Consider the following 20242-nt stretch of genomic DNA (forward strand, 5'->3'; position numbering starts at 1 on the left):
AATAAGGTGTGAAGGTTAAGCCATGGTGTATTGTTTTGCCAATGAATGTCCAATTGTTCCAGCACCATTTTTTTTTTTTTTTAACGTTATCCTTCTTCCATTAAATTGCTTTTTTCTAGATTTTCTATTCTGGATCTATTCCTCTATCAACACCATAAGCTTTACTTTACCTTAGCTATATTATGTTTTAATAATAAGTAGTGTGATTCCACTGACTTCATTCTTTTTCAGGAAGATTTTTTAAGTATTCTAGGACTTGTGCTTTTGCCCATAAATTTTAAAAGAAGCTAGTGTGTAAAAATCTTGCTGGTTCTGAAGAGTACAGTGGAGAGGGGATGAGTGTTTCACCTTACAGAGGAGAAGCCTGACAAACACCACCTCAGCCAGGTGATCAAGGTCAACGTTGACAGTGATTAGTTACACTGATCATATGAACCCATGATATGATGTGATGAAAATGGCCATTACCATTGTGGTTGTTTTCCCCCAAAACACATAACCCTACTCTCATCATGAGAAAAACAGCACATAAATCCCAACTGAAAGACAATCTAAAAATATCCCACAGATACTCCTTGAAACTGTCAAGATCAAAATCAAGGAAAGTCTAACAAACTGTCCAGCTCAAGACAAAGATGACTACATATAATGTGGCAACCTGGATGAGATTCTGGAAAACAAATGGAACATTATGTAAAAAAAATAAGAAAATCTGAATAAAGTATGGACTTTAGTTAATAATAATGCATCAAGGGGCGCCTGGGTGGCGTAGTCGGTTAAGCGTCCGACTTCAGCCAGGTCACGATCTCGCGATCTGTGAGTTCGAGCCCCGCGTCAGGCTCTGGGCTGATGGCTCAGAGCCTGGAGCCTGTTTCCGATTCTGTGTCTCCCTCTCTCTCTGCCCCTCCCCCGTTCATGCTCTGTCTCTCTGTCCCAAAAATAAAATAAATGTTGAAAAAAAAATTTTTTAAATAATAATGCATCAATATTGGTTCATTAATTGGAACAAATGTACCAGACCAATGCAAGATGTTAACAACTGAGGAAACTGGGTATTGGATACATGAAAACTTTTTGCTTTATCTTACCAATTTTTCTGTAAATCTAAAACTGTTCTAAAATAAAAACTTTTATATATGTTTCTAAAAAGACAACTGTTCAAAGATTAAAATTTAGTATCATTAATAATAATTACTTCATCAAGGCCATCTTTAAATGAAAACAAAACAAAACAACAACAACAAAAAAGCATTGTTGGGGTTTTCATAATAATTGCATTGAACAATTTAGGGAGAACTGACATCCTCACTAGGTTGAGTGTCCTGATCTGTGAACACAGTTATCTCTCTGCATTTATCTACGTCTTTGACTTCTTTCATCAGTATTTTATAAACTTCAGCATATAGATCCAAGACGGAATTCATTAAATATATTCCTAAGTATTTCATTTTCTGAAGAGTGACTATAATTAATTATGTGTCTGTAATTTTGGTTCCTAAATGTTCATTGTATAGAATAAAATGAATTCTATTTGTTCATATTACATCCTGTGACCTTGCAAAATTCACTTATTAGTTTTAGTTAGGAGGGCATTCTGTTTCCTTTGGGTTTGGTTTGGTTTGGTTTGGTTTGGTTTGGTTTGGTTTTGGTAGATTCTTTGGGATATTCTGTACAGATAATCAGATCATCTGTAAATATGAATAGTTTTATTTCTTCTTTTCCAATCTGAATGCCTTTGACTTCTTGTTCTTACTTTACTGCAGTGGCTAACACTTCCAATACAATGTTGAATAGAGGTTAAGAGAAGACATCCTTGCTTTGTCCCCAAACTTAGAGGAAAAGCATTGAGTGTATTAGCATTAAATACGATATTAACTGGAGGATTTTTATAGATTTTTATCAAATTGAGGAAGTTCCCCTCTATTCCTAGTCTGCTGAGAGTTTTTATCTTGAATGAGTATTGGGTTTTCTCAAATGTTTTTTCTATATCAACTGATACGATCACATGATTTTCTTTAGTCTGCTGATATGGTAGATTATAATGACTAGTTTTCAAATACTCGATTAAGATGAATTTTAAAGGATAAAGAAGACTTTACCAGACATAAATATAAATGCATTTGTGTTTATTTGCTTAATGTGTATTTATCATTACTAGACTACCAGCTCAATAGTGGATTGTTTACGTTTTATTCAACAGTGCATACCCAATCCTAAACCTAGTACCTAGCATGCTATAAACACTCAATAAACACTTGTGGAAGAGAGAGAAGAAAGAATAAAATGCTCAAGTACACAGCCACAAGTGTATATACATTAGAAAAATGACCAGACAGAGTACAGAAGCCAGAGATTATGTTGAGGAGTGGCTGAAAGGCAGAGCATATACATAAATTAACTCAAGATACATCAAAAACCTAAACATACAACATAATGACCTAAATGTGAAGCTTTTAGAAGTCAATATATGAAAATATTTGCATAACCTGGAGTAGACAAAAGCTTCTTAGAAAGTAGAAAGCAATAATCATAAAAGAAAGTATTGATAAGACAGTATTGATAGAATTGAAAATTAAAATTCTCTTCTTCAAATGACATCTTCAAGAAACTGAATAGGGAAGCCAAGGACTGGGAGAAAATATTTGCAAAGCATGCATATGGCAGCTATGATGTATAAAGAATCCCTATAATTCAATAGTAAAAAGACAAACAACCCAGTTAAAAACAAATGAACAAAATGTTTCAATACATTTCAAAAAGATATACAAAGGTCTGATAAGCACATATAAAAGTGTCTGACATCAATAGTCAGCAAGAAAATGCAAATAAAACCAGTGATATACTATTATTTATTGCCACTATTATCAATTATTGTTATAGCAGTAGAATAACTAAAATTATAACACTGACAACATGAAATGTTGGAGATGTGGAGCAATCAAAACTCACATATACTAGTTAGGGACAGTGTAAAATGATATAACCTCTTCAGAGCAACGGTTTATAAAAGTAAACATACACCTTTCCTATAATCCAACAATTCTAATCCTAGATATTTAACCAAGAGAAAATGTCTACAAAAAGACCTGCACAAGTTACATTCATGGTAACTTTATTCATAACAGCCCCAAAACAGAAAAAGCACAGATGTTCCTCAATAGAAGAAGGGATAAACAAATAACAGTATCATACAATGGAATGCCATTACATACATACACACAGATTACTACTAAAGGCACAATAACACAGATGAACCTCAAAAACATTATGATGAATAAAAAAGAAACCAGTCACAAAAGAGTACATACTATATGATTCCCTTTATGTTAGGTAATATAACAAATCAAACTAAATTATAGTGGAAAGAGAATTAAAACAATGCCTTCCTTTGGAGGGTGGGGGAGGAGATTAATGTTCAAAAGGGGCATGAGGAGACTTGTTGGGATATATAACTTAAGTAATGTTTTGTATCTTGATGGGGGTTTGAATTACACACTTATATACATTTGTCAGAACTCAATCTGTGCATTTCACTGTATGTAAATTTTGCCTTCAAAAACAAAATTATATTTTCATATGTATTTGGAGAAAGTCTTCAAATTACTTTGAAATTTATTTTTTAAAAAAAGATGGATTGTACTGGTGGATGGACAGAAGGATAGACAGATGGATGTGTGGTAAAATGAGCATACTAATGTATGAACTAAAAGAATCCAGGGATGGCTTTACAGAGGTTCAGTGTAAAACTTCTTTGAAAATGTACTGTATGCTTGAAACTTCAATAATAAAACGAAAAAATGGGAAAAAGTAAATTTGGGATTAGATCAAGCACACAATGGTACACTCAAGAGTATGGATCTCCCCCTGTAATGTCTACTTTTCAAACCCTAGGGCTCTACGGAAATGGCTCAGGGGGTGAAAATTAGACAGGAAGGACTCTGGCCCTAATGACACTACAGGAGCTCTACTTGTATTACACTTTATAAAGCAGCATTTCATGCAAATAGTTTGAAAGGTTCCAGTGATGCAAAGAAACACACACACACACATACACACACACACAGGAAATCACTGCTGAAGTCGATGACAACTTTCACCACACAAGTATCATGGGCCTCCATGAGTGACAAAACACCTGTCTTTTCCAGGAATGGCTGTGTAAAATATGCAAAGTGGTGCCTCATACATATCCTCATAGAAATGGAATACTTAAAAAACACCGAAGATCACTGGTTTACTATCTTGACTTTCCAGATGAGAAACCTGGGTCCAATAAGGAAAGAAACTTCCAGGTGACAGGTCACCCCATAGTGTGGGGTGAACCAGGTCCAGGCTCATAAGGTGTCACCAGTCCCCTTCCTGCTCACTCTTCTGTAACACCACATCCTGCCATGATCCCCAGCACCCCTGAGGAGTCTTTAATGAGATTTTCTAGTTATTTTGGAGACAAGGTATTTGAAAAATAAGGTCTGTGCTTCATAAGACAAAATGCTTCAAAAGCAGAAAGTCCATTTTCTTCAGAGCAGCCTGTGAAAGATTATAGGCTTATTTTCCGATTTTGACATTTATTTGAAATTCAGATTCTATTGTATAACCTAATATAAGCTATGGAGATAATTAATATAAATGTGAATATCTCCAAGTGAAGTGGGAGAATGGAGGAAAAAGAACGTTCTTAAAGTTCAAGCCACTTTTCTGTGCCACTTTACAGCATTTAATTGTCTGCTATTCTCAAACACAAAATTCAAACATTAAGCTAAAATTACTCTCCTCTCTAAATCTCTATTACCTGTTCTGCACAAAGAGCATGTGGACCTCTTTTACACATGTGTCTGAGAAGCTTGTGGGTAAACTGCTATTTAACGGAGGCCTGGAGTTCATCTTTCAGTATAGTCAAGAGGCCCCTCAATTTAATTTAACTGAGGGTGAGCTGATAACACATGTCAAACATACCCTGGTAAGCTACCAATTTTATAATCCATGCAGCCCTGGGTCTTCCTGATATTTTTCAAACATCAAAATAACAGCTTGCCTTTAAGATTTTTCACCTTTGTAGCAGAATCAAAGAAGGCTATCTCTCAAAACTACTTATCTTTTTACTAGCCCTCTTGTCAAAGTTCTGGTAGGAGAGCAGGATAATAACAATGGCATTATGATTCTCTCTTGAGTCACTAACTGGGCACTTCACATGTATTATCTCACATAGTCACCGTCACAATCCAAGATTTATATTATTTTGTAGAAAAGGAAAATGAGGCTCCAGTTACACACAGAGAAAGGGTACTGGGAAGAATCAGAAACCCAGGTATAACCGCAAAGCCCAGTTTTTCTATCAAGTTGGATGATGGAAAAACTTTAGTTATCCTCATCAAGACCCCTCACTCCCATCACACTGCACCCAGGGCATTGAGCAGAATTTAGCATCTGGTGCAACACATCCTCTAACCCAGATAGGGGTTTCCAGAAGATGCACTGCCTCCGTGACCACTCGCTCCTCTAATGTGCTGCCTCCTCCCTAAACCACCAGCTCAACTGTCAATATGTGGCCTTTCGGTGGAGCAGAAGAGGGAGGCAGAGTATATCAGGAGGACACCACAGGTTGCACAAGACATAAAGAGAAGGGCCACGGCTGCCCTGCATGTAATAAGGAGATTTGCTATGTACCCCAGGGCCCCCCTTCAAGGTAGCTGGATCTGTTACAAATCTCTGGGAGTCTCCTGTGAGGCTTACTGCATCATCTCCACGTCCCCTCTCCTGTGCAGGGATGGGACTGGAAGCAAATGCTCCCCACAGGGAACAAGGCCACAGCCACAGCCAGTCTCTCCAAAGGAAGCAGCCACAGTGGCCTTTCTGAATAATGATTCCAGACACAGATAAACTGGACCTGGAGGCCACCCACCTCCAAGTTCACACATGAAAACAACAACGCAGTGGCTTTTGTGAAGTTTGATGAGCCGAAATCTAGGCTGAGATCCATTTTGGTGACCACGTACCCAGAAACAACCAGCGAGAGCTCTAAAAGGAGGCACGAAGGGCAGAGCTGGCCCTTGCTGGCAGCAAAGAAGGCTGAGGGCGCTACAGAACAGGGCAACGCTCGTTCTTAGCCATCATCATACACACGGACCACTGTGACATTTTAGTTTGAGAGCTAATAAACAATTTCTCTCCTTTAAAGGGACAGGAGAGGTCACTTTAAATTTGGAAACTCTGAAAGGGTAAAACTGATACCAGTCTTAAGAGGACAGGAAGGAGAGTCTGTAGGTTGGATGACTTAAGAGACAAAGGTCCTTTCCCAGCCCTCAGATATCCCCCAGCAGGGTCGATAATACCGGGTAGCCCATTTCACGCCTTCCCTGTCAGGAGCCTGCCAACAGCCCTGTGCATCGCAGGTCCTAACACCCAGCTTCTCTGTGGTTCTTCTTTTCCACTTTTGTCACCATTTCCTTACGTGGTCCTCTTTATTTTTATACCATATCATAAATTTATATCCTGCTTGTAAGCAGCCTTCAATTATTTAAGAGAAAGGTAAGAAATAAATCACAGTAATTCTTACTTTCTTCTCCATACAGGGCAGAAAAAAAGAAGATAAAGTTGTGCAAATTTTATCTAAATAAGAATGCTCGGTTTCTGTGTAAGGATCTGAATTAGTTTAAGTAGAATCACATTAACCACATTGGAAACAATCTTAAAGATCATAAAGACTAACTTGGTCATCTTGCAGAAGAGAAAACGCCCCAGGAGACACTCAACTTAACCAAGGTTGCAATGTTATTTGTAGGCATGCCACAGCTTTACAGCATGATGTGCATGCAACCGACGCTTTCAAATGTTGAAAGAGGACATATTGAAACCATGTCTCTCGAGCCATGTATTAGCTGACAGACACACACATGCCACTACAGCAGTTACACTTTGCCAAGCAACGTTTACTTGTGCAATTATTTAAAGATCGTGTAACATTTACTTATTTTCTGAAAATGAGTGGAAATGGAAAAATATAAGTGCTGATACTAACAATACAAGTGAAACAAAGATGGACATAATTAAGGGTACGAAATTGACGGCTCACCATCCACTGACCAGTTAAAGGACATAAGTTGTTCCATTCAGCATGCAAAGGTAACAGGGAGCAAAGTATAGACATCCCCAATACCAAGACCACAATGTCTAAATAGAGTCCTAGCGATGAGAGCAAGTGATAGAAAATTTTTAAAAGATGACAAAAATCTTAAATGAAAACTAGCATCAAAAGAACATTCCAGTAACTCAAATACAGAGCAGGGGAGTTCAAATGTCTGTTCGCCAGGTATACACCTTACTACACAATCAGGGTAACCAGTTCCTTATTAAAAAGAAAAAAGGACACTGGGGTGCCTGGGTGGCTCAGTCAGTTCAGCATCTGACTTCAGCTCAGATCATGATCTCACAGTTCATGAGTTCAAGGCCCGCATCAGGCTCTGTGCTGACAGCTCAGAACCTGGAGCCTGTATCAGATTCTGTCTCCCTCTCTCCCTGCGCCTGCCCCACTCATGCTCTGTCTCTCTCTTTCTCTCTCAAAAACAGACATTAAAAAAAAAAATGAAGAGAAAGTTTATTAATAAGCCACAACAACTGTGTACCAGAAGTATTTAGGTATAATTTGTCTCTTTCTATGAGAAAGAAATAGTAATAAAAAATTGGCTTACAATATACCTCATTAGAGATAAATTTAAAGAGAAGCCAATCCTGAGGCCAAACTATGTATAGGAACAGGTCTATAACTCTGGGGTACATAAAAAAAAATTTCTGCATATATTATATCTAAGTCAGTGATTCTTAACTGAGCGGCTGGCAGGGGGAGGATTTTGACCCTCTTGTCCGTCAAATTTTTGGTTATCACAGCACAGAAGGAAGGGCTACTGGCATCTAGTGAGTAAGAGCAAAGGATGCCACTAAACATCCCACAGAGCACAGGACAGCTTCCACAACAAAGAACTATCTGTTCCAAAATGTCATGCTGCAGAGGTTGGGAAATCCTGGTCTTTCTGTGTCTGTGTCTGTTCTGATTCCGAATCTCCCATTCTCTCTGCCCCTCCCCCGCGTGCACTGTCTCTCCCTCTCAAAAATAAACAAACATTAAAAAAAAAATTTTTTTTTAAGATAAAAGGACAAGATAGCATTAAAGTCAACATCATGGGTTTCTGTTCTACCCCTTACAAAACCACCAGTGATACAGTCCTTACCTCTATTAGTACTAACAGTGTATTTCACTGATATGGACAGTACTATTACTGACAGAAGCAAAATCTGAGCTACAAAATTACAGTTTGTAAAACTGTCAATATTTCAGCTTACTATATGTTTAATGCTCTAGAAATACATGTACACTGTAATAAGAGTTGGCATAAAAACACATTTATCTTTTACTTCTCTGAGAACATAAAACTACATGTTCAACTTCTACACATGAAAGTTTTAAAAACTTTTTGAGGAGTACATTGTGAAGTAAAGTGGATGGCAGCCCGTAGTGGCAGAGAAAACACTAGAACCCAGTCTCTTGAAGAGTATGTCTTTTACATTTCTTTTGCTAGGCTTCTCTCCCATGACTAGATTGCACTGGCTTTGTGACATCTTCTCTGGCTACGCACAAACTCTTGTTTGTTGTTCATGGTTATTGGCAGAGAATTCCAAGATCTGCAGGATAGAGATAAACAAAGAACCTACCAAATGGATGTTCTTCCACTCTATTCTTAACCCATGAAAAAATGTGGTCAAAGGCAATTCACATTGACTTTCAGTTCTTTTTTTAAATAAAGTACATCCAAGGAAATTAGTACTAGATCATAAGCAAAAATTCAGGGGTTAGAGAAGGAAATAAATAAAACCACAAAAACCACTCCAACTCTCTGCCTTGCATACAGGCTCCTAGCTGTGGGGCACCTGAGAGGCTCAGTTGGTTAAGTGTCTAACTTTGGCTCAGGTCATGATCTCATGGTTTGCGAGTTCGAGCCATGATCTCATGGTTTGTGAGTTCGAGCCTCTCATTGGGCTCTCTGCACTGACAGTGTGGAGCCTGCCTGGGATGGATTCATTCATTCTCTCTCTCTCTCTCTGTCTCTCTCTCTCTGCCCCTCTCCCACTTGCACTCTCTCTGTCAAAATAAATAAACCTTAAAATAAATAAATAAATAAATAAATAAATAAATAAATAAGCAAGCAAGCAAGCAAGCAAGCAAGCAAGCAAGCTCCTAGCTACAAGACAGAAGGCAAAGAAGTAGGAAGATGCAATTGTTCCTCCAGGAAAAGGCACTCAGGATTACCAGGATCGCAAGATAGCCAGAGAATGACTATCTAGATTTCCACTCATGTGTAATGATTTGGTTAAATAAATAAAAGAAAAACAGTAATATCATAGAGAGTGATAACAAGGCTAACAGTAGAAAGTAAAAGTAAAAAGTTTCAGTGCCTAGAAGGTAGACTTTTCTACTATTTTCTTCTAATGAGCTATTTAGTCCTTTATTCACATAGTTCTTCAAATTTCTATATTTTCTATCATTTAAAAAGTCCCTCTCGTGGCACCTGGGGGGCTCAGTCAGTTGAATGTCTGACTCTGTTTCAGCTCAGGTCATGATCCCAGGGTCATGGGATCAAGTCCCCCATCAGGCTCCACACTCCACTAGGCTCCATGCTGAATGTGGAACCTGCTTAATTTTCTCTCTCTCCCTCCCTCTGTCCCTCTCCCACTCATGCACATGCACTCTGGCTCTCTCTCTGAAATTAAAAAAAAAAAAAAAAAGTCCCTCTCTTGACCCTATCTTCCTCTCCAGCTACTATCTCATTAACCTCCACTCTTTTACCACAAAACACCTCCAAAGTGTTATATACCAATGTCCTCTAATTCCTCTGCTCCATGCTCTAGACTCAGCCCAAGGAGGCATTTATTCCACCACCATAATTGCTGCTGTCCAGGCCATCAGTGACCCCCGCATTAGTAACCCCAACAGCTGGTGCTTGGTGTGCATCCTTCTTGAACAATCAGCAGCATTTGACAAACTTGCTCCCTTCTTTTTCTTAAAACATTCTCATCTTAGGGTTCAGCTCACCACCTGGCCTTCTCTTCTCTCACTAGCTCTTCCTTACTGGTCATGTGCTTATTCCTGCTCCTCACCCAACTGGGAACACTGATGAGCCCCAGGGCTCAGTCCTCAAGTCACGCCTCTTGCACTACACTCACTTCCTAGGTGACGTGGTCCATCTCACAATTTTAAATGTCACCTGTAAACTGAAACTTCTCTAACTAAATCCTCCTCCCCTAAACTCCAAACCTACTAACCTACTGCCTACTCAGCATCTCTACATGGATGTCCAATAGCCATTTCCAACCTATTACAACCAACGCTAAGCTTCTGATTTTGCACTCCCCCCTCTAATTTGCTCTTCTTCATGTCATCCTCCTAGCAGATCAAGTCAGAAACTCTGGAGTCACCCGTGATTTCTGTTTGTCATGCTTCATATTGAATCCATAAACAAATTTTGTTAGCTCTACCTTTAAAACATATGTTGATTCCAACTTTCTTACTTATCTCCACTGTTACCACCCCAAACTAAGCCACCAAGAACTCTCACTTGAAATTTTACACTTGTTTCCTGTTTCCATCCTTACTCCTCTACAGCCTACTTTTCACACAGTTGAAAGAGTAATCCTTTAAAATTTTTCCGTATCCTCAGCTCCAAAATCTCTGCCCAACATAAGATGACCCGAATCACCCATATCCTTATATAATCCTCTCCCTTTGACTATGAGAAGAACTTGCATATATGAAGGCTATCAGTTCCATGACACTGTTGTGTTTACATGTCAAATGTGAAAGGGTTTTGCAGACACAGTTATGACTCCTAATGAGTTGACTTTGAGTTTATCACAGGGGTGACTATTCTAAGTGGGTCTAGCCCAATCAAGGGAGCCCTTTCCAAAAGGGCTTAGGTATCACAGAGGCACAGAGACTGGAAGCATTAAAGATTTTCCTACTGGCCTTAAAAAATAAAGAGCTACAGGGGCGCCTGGGTGGCTCAGTCGGTTAAGCGTCCAACTTAGGCTCTCACAGTCCTTGAGTTCGAGCCCTGCATCAGGCTCTGTGCCTACAGCTCGGAGCCTGGAGCCTGCTTCAGATTCTGTGTCTCCCTCTCTCTCTGCCCCTCCCCTGCTCATGCTCTGTCTCTATCTCAAAAATAAATAAAAACATTAAAAAAAATTTTTTTAGTAAAAAAATAAAAAAGAGCTATAATGTGAATTATCTATGGAGGGAGCTAGGTGGCAGGGTACTTACTGTGGGAGACCTCTAGAAGCTAAGGGTCACCATAATGTGAATTCTGCCAGAAACCATATCAGTGTGGATGAAGACCCCAAGTTCCAGATGAGAATGCAACTCAACTAACACATTGATTTCAGCCTGGAAAGACCATGAAGAAAAAACCCACCTGAGCTGTGGCTAGACTTTCTTACCTACAGAAACTGAGATAATAAATGGGCGCTGATTTAAGCCACTAAGTTTGTGTTAAATACTATGTACCAAGAAGGCATATATTCAATAAACACTGTTGAACAAATCATTTCTCATTCATTTATATGCTTTGAATTAATAAAAGTCACACATATCAAGCTTCCTAATACAAGTGAAATTCCTAATAATCTGACTAAAGGCTACTTTATCACCAATTCACAGGATTTGATATCCTAAAAAAATAAGGCGGCAAAAAAGGGGCACAATCATTTCAATCAAATAGTATATGATGGTAAAAATCAAATTCCAAAAGAAAATTAAAACAAAGAATTAGGGCTCTTTCATTTTACTTTCCTATTGTATTCTTAGTGTTCTAAATAAACAACTGCATCACAAATGCTATGAGAATTGATTAAAAAAAAAGTATCAGCACAGATAATTTTGCCAGATGTGATGTGATGGCTAAATAACAGGGGAAAACTTCCCTAATGTATTTTTAGAATTTTCTAAATATTTACTTTGCCTTTGTTCAAATAATTCTTTTACTTTGGGGTACCTAAAATACAATTCTGGACACAGGTTAAATGTTTGAAGACAGAAATAAAGTCCACCAAAAAATAAAAATGAATTTCTGGATGTCAGTATAGAAGACACTCAAGGCAGGAATCAGAAAATAAAAAGGGATACCATCGCAATCCCATGGGTTGTGGGAACACCACGCTGGAAGACAGCCAAACTCCACCCACCAGCTCCCTGGAAAATTCTCACAGCTTCTCTCAAAACTTCTCTCCCAGGACATACAATCACAGGACATGCAATCTGTATGTACAGCCAGAGAGCAGGCAAACAAATTTGGAATGACATGCCCACAGGAAATTTACTCCAAAAAAGGATTTCTGTCTCCATTTTGTCTCTTCTTTTTCTCCTCAGCCACCATGCAGGTAATTCCTCCTCTACCGACATACAATTAATCCACACCATTGACAGCCTCCAGACAGGAAAGACAGAAGATGGCACAGCCTTGACCTGAAATGACACGCAGCTTCCCAGGGAAGACCCCAATACCCCCGACAAGGGAGGTTTCACATAGCCATTCCCAAGACCCACTATCATCTTTCTGTTAAGGATATGGTACTATTGCTTCCCTAGTAATTTCTAATATTAGGAAATGTACGTGAAACATGATTTTGTGAAACACCAAATTCCTGACTTTGACTTTCAAGGAAAATAGCTTAAAATTAAATGGATTCGTTTATTAACATAAGAATCATGAGGATTAGGGGTGTCTGGTTGGCTCAGTTGGTGAAGCATGTGACTCTTGAATTGGGGATTGTAAATTCAAGCCCCATTTTGGGTATAGAGATTACTTAAAAATAAAATTATGGGGATCAGAGGAGAAAAGGGAGAATTCCTGTGAAGCATTCTGAAGACTTAGGAATAAAATAAAATAAAATAAAATAATACAAAAAAAAAAAAAAAAAAACACCCACATTGCTGGTAGGATTAACTTTTTACCCAAAGCAGACCTTAGTATTTGCTCTTTGATCTAATAAAATATAATCAATGAGTTTGGAATATTTCTAGGATATGCAGTCATTCTCCTGGGACATATGCCACTGTTCCACATCAAACAAAACCTTTTTCCTGGGCATCTGATAGAAGCGAGGTCATATGAAAAGACATCTCATAGGTGACTGACTAGTTTTACAAGGGCAAGATAGTTTATCACAGAGTGAGGTCTCATCAATAAATAGCAAAACTGATTCAACATAGGCGTTTGGTTACTGTAATGATTAAATGTGGAAAAAAAAAAAAAGGTGCCTGGGTGGCTCAGTTGGTTGAGCATCTGACTCTTGATTTCGGGTCACAGTTCCTGAGTTTGAGCTCTACATCAGGCTCTTCACTGACATTGTGGGGCCTGCTTGGGATTCTCTCTCTCTCTCTCTCTCTCTCTCTCTCTCTCTCTCTCTCTGACTCTCCCCTGCTCATGTTCTCTCTTGCAAAATAAATAATCTTAAAAAAAAATCTTTAGTTTCCATTCATTTTTATAATAGCAACATATGAAGCCCAAGAAAGAATTTATGTATTATAACTTATATGCCATGAACATTGTTAAAATAGTATGTTTGAGAAAATATATATATTCAGGAAAGAACAGTAAACAAGCAGGTATCATGATCATTGTTAATATAGTATTTTTGAGAAAAACAGAATATATAGAAAAGGCTAGCAAATCTGGGAAGTATGTAGGAAATTTATGAGAAGCATGTTCCAGAGCACTGAGCATGAAAATATAGACAGCTCCCACTCATTCTTCAACAAACAGGGGCAGTGCCAAGCACTGGGGATTTCTGGGAAATGTGACCTAGCCATGAAACACTGTGGCAAACTATAGACAAATGCAGAGAAAGCGGGCTAGAGTGCTAAATACCATAAACATTACCATACAGTGCCCTGGGACTCCAGGAACTATTGGCAGAGATGATCAGAAAAAACCCACTCAAAGATGTAAACTTCTGAGAATTCCTGCCATCTGGACAGGATTAGGACCTGTGTAATGGAATGCAACATCTTGAACACTGGGAAAGGCAAGTCACTGCTGCAGAAACATCCAGGGAACAGCACCCACCAGTTCTGTGTGGATTCTATGCAGAACCTTGGGACAAGTGACAAGCTATGCAAAAGACAGCTGACGAGAAAAGAAAGACACATTTTAAAGGTACACCAGGTAGACTGTAAACACACCAAAGCAAATCTAGCAAGTAGCTTTAGCTTCCTGGGAATGGAGACAATTCATGAGATAGAAAACAGCACAACATGAAAATAAGTTAATTAGTAAAAAAGTTGTTTGCATACTAAAAAAAAAAAAAAAAAGGAAAGATAATTCTGCTGAGTCTCTAATGAAAACATTGAAACTTTTATTTTTTCTATACAATCAATATAGAAAACAATTATCCATAAAAGTTATGAAAACAATTATCCATAAAAGTTGGATTTTCCTTTGGAACCAATGAGGTCATATTACTTTCAGACTCTGAATTTTTCCTTCCCAATATCATCAAGTTCCCACCTAGACACATAAAAAGAATAAAAATATACAATAATTTATTTAAATATCTGCTTTAAATAAATTTTCAAAGCAATTTTTAAATAAATTTTGTCTAAAATTATAATTCTTGGAGTGCTTGGATGGCCCAGTTGGTTATGCGTCTGGCTCTTAGTTTCAGCTCAGGTCATGATCTCATGGTTTGTAAGTTTGAGCCCAGCATAGGGCTTCACACTGACAAGGCAGAGCATGCTTGGGATTTTCTCTCTCTCTCTCTGCCTCTCTCCACCCCTCCCCAGACCTCTCTCTTTCTCTCCCTCAAAATAAATAAATAAACTTTAAAAAAATAAAAATAAAAAAATAAAATAAAATTATAATTGTTCCTCTGAAAATATGAACAGATTTCATTGATTAATTACCAAGGAAATGTGACAACTTTCCAAAAACCTTTCTTCTTGGTGGAAAGCAAGCTACAGTCTCTAGGTAAGTTATAAAATCATTTATAACAGGGTAAATACTTTACAACCAATCTTTTTTTTTTTCATTTTAGGACTTTAGCCAATGTGAGAACATAAACCAGAAGGTAATGGAACATAACTTCTGGAAGGAAGAAACCAAAGTATAATTGGCCACACATAACTGTCTCTCTAGAAATCTCAAATGAATTGACAAACTATTAGAACAAATAACAGGATGCTCAAGGGAATAAATGTAAAATTCCTAAAAAGCAATAGTATTTTTCAATCCCAGCAATAACCAACAAGAAATAAAGTTATAATGAAAACAAAATATTTTATAATAACTAAGTAGCCCCCCGCCTTATAAACAGTTTCATTTTCCACGGTTCTGGTTACCCTCAGTCAACCATGGCCCAGGAGATGATCCTCCTTCTGACATATTTTCAGAAGGTCAGTAGTAGCCGAACACAACATCACAAGCATACATCATTCACCTTGCTTCATCTCTTCACACAAGCATTTTATCACCTCACATCATCACAAGAAGAGTAACTATAGGACAGTAAGAAATTCCGAGAGCGAGATACCACATTCACATAACTTTTATTACAACATACTGTTATAATTGTTCTATTTTATTATCATTGTTAATCTCTCCCTGTGTCCAATTTATAAACTTTATCATAGGTATGTATATATAGGAAAAACACAGGATACATAGAGTTCAATACATTCTGTGGTTTCAGGTGCCTACTAGGGGTCTTAGACCAAATTCCCCAGAACTAGGGGAGGAACTACTGCATATAAAAAGGCCTATATGAAGCAAATTACAAAAATTTACCAAAAGCCATGAAAGAAAATCAGAATAAATAGAAAGAGATATATGTTGAATGGGAAGATTGAATAATACAAAAATGCCAGCTCTATCCAAATTATTTTGATGTAATTTCTAACGGCAATTTCTCCGGGATGTGAGGGGAAAGTTAAGAGGACTTGAGGGGCACCTGGGTAGCTTAGTCGGTTGGGTGTCCGACTTCAGCTCAGGTCATGATCTCACACAGTTCGTGGGTTTGAGCCCCGCATCCGGCTCTGTGCTGACAGCTCAGAGCCTGAAGTCTGCTTCGGATTCTGTGTCTCCCTCTCTCTGCCCCTTCCCAGCTCATGCTCAGTCTCTCTCTGTCTCTCAAAAATGAATTAACATTAAAAAAAAAAAAAAAATTTAAAAAGAGGTCTTGAAATACCACTTAAGTTCACTTGAAAAATTAAACAAGTGACAGAAGCTAGCAATTTTTTGAAAAATAAATAAGAAAAAAGGAACAATGAAAACTTGCAAGAGGGGCACCTGAGTGGCTCAGTCAGCTGAGCATCTGACTCTTGATTTCGGCTCAGGTCATGATCTTGTGGTTCATGGGATTGAGCCCCACACTGGGCTCTGTGCTGGCAGCACAGAGCCTGCTTGGGATTCTCTCTCTCTGCCCCTCCCCTGCTCATGCTCTCTCTCAAAATAAACAAACATTTTTTTTTTAAACTGGCAAAAGACCTGACATAGCAAACAGATTCTGAGGAAGTTTAAAATTTAATATAGATCCTCACAAATCAATGTAGAAACAAATTCCATAAGACATAGTGTTAAGAAACGGACTATTTGGGAGAAAAAATGAACTCATCTTCACATCATATGCCAAAACAGACTGTAGAGAGTTCTGTAGAGTTCTATGTTTAAAAACAAAAGAAAACAAACAAAAACAGAAGAAATATTGGTAATTTTTTAACTGATCTGGGGTTAAGAATGACTGTTATACAAAAGAAGTAAATGAAATAAATGAATGGAAGACACATAAGTTTGACCATATGAAAATTTAAGACTGCTGATGTTTGTAACCATCAGAAAATTTGAAAGTTTAAAAAAGAAAATGGGGAAAATCTCTGCAGTGAATGACACAGCCAGCTGCTATTTACTAGGGCTCTGAGACAGAATGTCAGCTCTTTGAAATGCTGATGGTCTTTTCAACATTCTATGCCATATAAATATTTGTTTACATCATTTTAAATATAGATCTGGAAAACAAAAGCATACATTTTATTTCAAAAACAAATCTGGGCTTTTGAAAATAGTTTATTTGCCCATAGTTATGAGTTCCCACATATGTGAAGAAATATCTTTGATCCTAGGAAGAGCTTGAAAAGACTCAGCTTTCAGTTACACTGGTATGAAGTAAAGTCTCTGAGACTTTTAAAAAACCATCAGCCTTCCATGTCTTTGTTCTTCCAGAGAAAAAACTGTCTTATTTTAAAACTCTAGAATGATATATTTAGAACTAAGATTTTTTTCCTCCACTCTGAGCTTTCTTACAAAAAGCAACCTTACCTTTTAGTCTGTTTTAATCCCAAAGGAGACAGTATCTGAAAAATAAAAATAAAACACAATCGGAAAAAAACAGTTGAAAATTAATGGTTCAAATACATTCAAGCCTCTGTAATTTTTCATATTAAGTCATACCAGAGCTCTGTGCAGAAGAAATAGGTGCAGTGTTTCTCCAAGTTTGCACTAGTGGGGGGTAGCACCTCTGAGGTACAGCACAGTGTGAACAATAAAATCTCGTCCCTCTTGTCTCTGTAAAACGTAAAATGCCTGCCCCAAGGCTATAAAAAGAATGGACTTGAATGCACAAATATCCACTATCTACTAGGCTTGTTGTACACATAAGCACTAATGCTTACTATTTGACAGTACAACAAAATAAAAACAAGGTTATTGTTTGCATATCAAATGTTAATTTGTTTTACTTTCTACTTTGATAAATATTACATTCTCTAATTACATACAATTTCTCCCAAACTTAACCTGTAGAAGTAATAGTGAAAAACTCATTCATGATATTTCTACACAATGAATCACATGATGTAATTTTATTTCACCTAATAGATTGGTAAAGTAATTTTTTTCTCCATTGCTAAAGTATTTTTAAAAAGGATTTACATTATAATCACTAATTGTTCATAACATGTTTAGTTTTACCTAAGAATATTTGCTCAGAAGAAAGTTTGAAATCTTTTATCTGAATGATATCTGTTCATTTAATTAAATCAATTCTAAATTTCAATACTGGTCAAAAAATAACATCAGTATGTAAGTCAAGACAAAGAAAAAAAAACACATTTATAAATAGATAGAGTCTAGCAAACCAGAAAGCTTCAACACTCTTAAGAAGAAATGTCAACACAAAACACCTGCACATGATTATCCTGCTGGTTAACTATGGATCTTTCTCTGGCATCTGTTGATTTGTCATTCCTACTTGCCCTCTATACAGTTTCTAGGAGAGTACTTGTTCTGGCCTAGGTTATAACAAAGGATAAGATGGGGGCAGAATTGAAATGGAAATGGAACTTATAAACGTATGAGTCACTTAAAGCAGCAAAAACCCATGAAGTGAGGACACTGATTTGGAAGTAGCAATTTTAGACAAATATATCTTGCTAGAGTACAGTCACATATGCCAGGGAACCACTGTTCTCACAGGTCAAATGGCAACAAATGGTCACATGACTTAGAAACCAAATTTAGGTCCATCGACTTCAGAGAAATCATTACATCATCATAAAAATCAGACCCTAATCTTAATATACAGATAGATGGCAAAGGACAAGGGTTCCACATTACCACAGGATAAGCATGGCTTAACAGAAGACCATGGAAGGGGGGAAAAGAAAAAAGTTACAGAGAAGAAAGGAGGCAAACCATAAGAGACTCTTAAATACAGAGAACAAACTGAGGGTTGATGGGGGTGGAGAGGGGAAAGTGGGTGATGAGCATTGAGGAGGGCACCTGTAGGGATGGATGAGCACTGAGTGTTGTATGGAAACCAATTTGATAATAAATTATATAAAAAATAAATAAATATAAATAAATAAGTTAATAAAATAAAAAATCACCATCCATGAAATCAAGGAGTTTAAAATATATGAAGCTGGAACATCACAGTATTCACAGTGAAACACAGAAATACGCTTATAAAAGAACACATGATTAACAGGAGAAGAGCCATCAGGTCCTGCAGATGTACATGAGGAGGAACAGCAAATGCAGACAATGCCTGGTAACGCATTCATGGAAGAGGTGAGACTCCAACTGGTTATTCCATAATAAGTCAAGTTCAGACAGCCAAAAAAGTATAGAGAAAAGGCAGCAGATGGTATATATACAAGAAAAGTCAAATCAGAGTTCAAAGTTACAACAAATACTTAATGTTGTATGCTACTGGTCTAATATCTGGCTAGGGATTGCTCGAAATACCAACAGGCCAGTCAGACACGGGAAGCCAAGCAAAAGCCAAACAACAGTTTTACAAGTAACATTGGCCGAAAACAACTTCTAAAATTCAACAATAAATGGAGACCAGCAATTAAGAAAGGTTCCAGGTGATTATATCCTTTAAACAAGGTTCAAAACCTAGTGAGGCAGGACTTTCCTTACACATTTTATAGATTTCACTATAGGACTCTCTTGAAAATATCTTAATATGATCATGTTGATCAAAAAAAAAAAAGTAAATCAAACCTGATGCTATAACTTCATCACTCTGTGTTTTATAATCTTGCTGATAACTGCAATTCAGTCATTTCAAATCAGCAGCAAACTCCAGCAAAAACAGGGGTTTTGAAAGTAAAAGTCCTGGGTTCAAATCTACACCCACCTTAACTAGTAAGTCATTTAATATCACAAAACCTCATCTGAAAAATGGTAATAAATGCTATGAAATGAGCATATCTGTATGGGTATAGATGATATTTAAACATACAAACACACAAACACACAGAATCTACACATAGAATCTAGCTGGGTGTCTCACACACAATGAGTGAGCTATACACGTGTTTCTTTTTCTTCTTGCCTATTTCAAGTAAAATCAAAATATATAGAACCACTTAAATACTGACTGCTCCTAAGCACATCTTTTAGTTTCCCCTAATTTCACTGACATAATTCCATGAAAGCAGTAAAAAAAAAGTAATGGTGATAAAGAATATCCAGACAATTCAAAAAGAAGAATGGTACATTTTAGAAATTACCAATACAGAAAGAAAGCATTCTGAATAAATCCAAGGTCATATAAAAAAGTATTAGCATAACATTCTTGATTTGATCTATAAACCTAAGAATTATTCATTTTGCTAAATAAAAGCAAATTCCTAGTATCTGTTCTTTTATAGTCCTTAATACTGAACCAATATGTTTTTAATGTAATTCATCCATTG

General features: G+C 37.3%; 1 protein-coding gene across 7 annotated transcripts in view; it reads right to left on the bottom strand.

The window, feature by feature from the left end:
* Window positions 1-20242, bottom strand: part of FARS2 (phenylalanyl-tRNA synthetase 2, mitochondrial) — a 551313-nt gene that overhangs the window by 442449 nt on the left and 88622 nt on the right. For 6 of the 7 annotated variants that reach the window (XM_043590887.1, XM_043590888.1, XM_043590893.1 and 3 more), the window contains one exon: window positions 17352-17386. The exons of the other annotated variant lie outside the window; for it this stretch is intronic. The gene's annotated coding sequence lies outside the window, so the exon portion shown is untranslated. The remainder of the gene's footprint in view (window positions 1-17351; window positions 17387-20242) is intronic. 7 annotated transcript variants of the gene reach the window in all.

Source organism: Prionailurus bengalensis, chromosome B2 (genome assembly GCF_016509475.1).
Source record: "Prionailurus bengalensis isolate Pbe53 chromosome B2, Fcat_Pben_1.1_paternal_pri, whole genome shotgun sequence".
Taxonomy (NCBI): domain Eukaryota; kingdom Metazoa; phylum Chordata; class Mammalia; order Carnivora; family Felidae; genus Prionailurus; species Prionailurus bengalensis.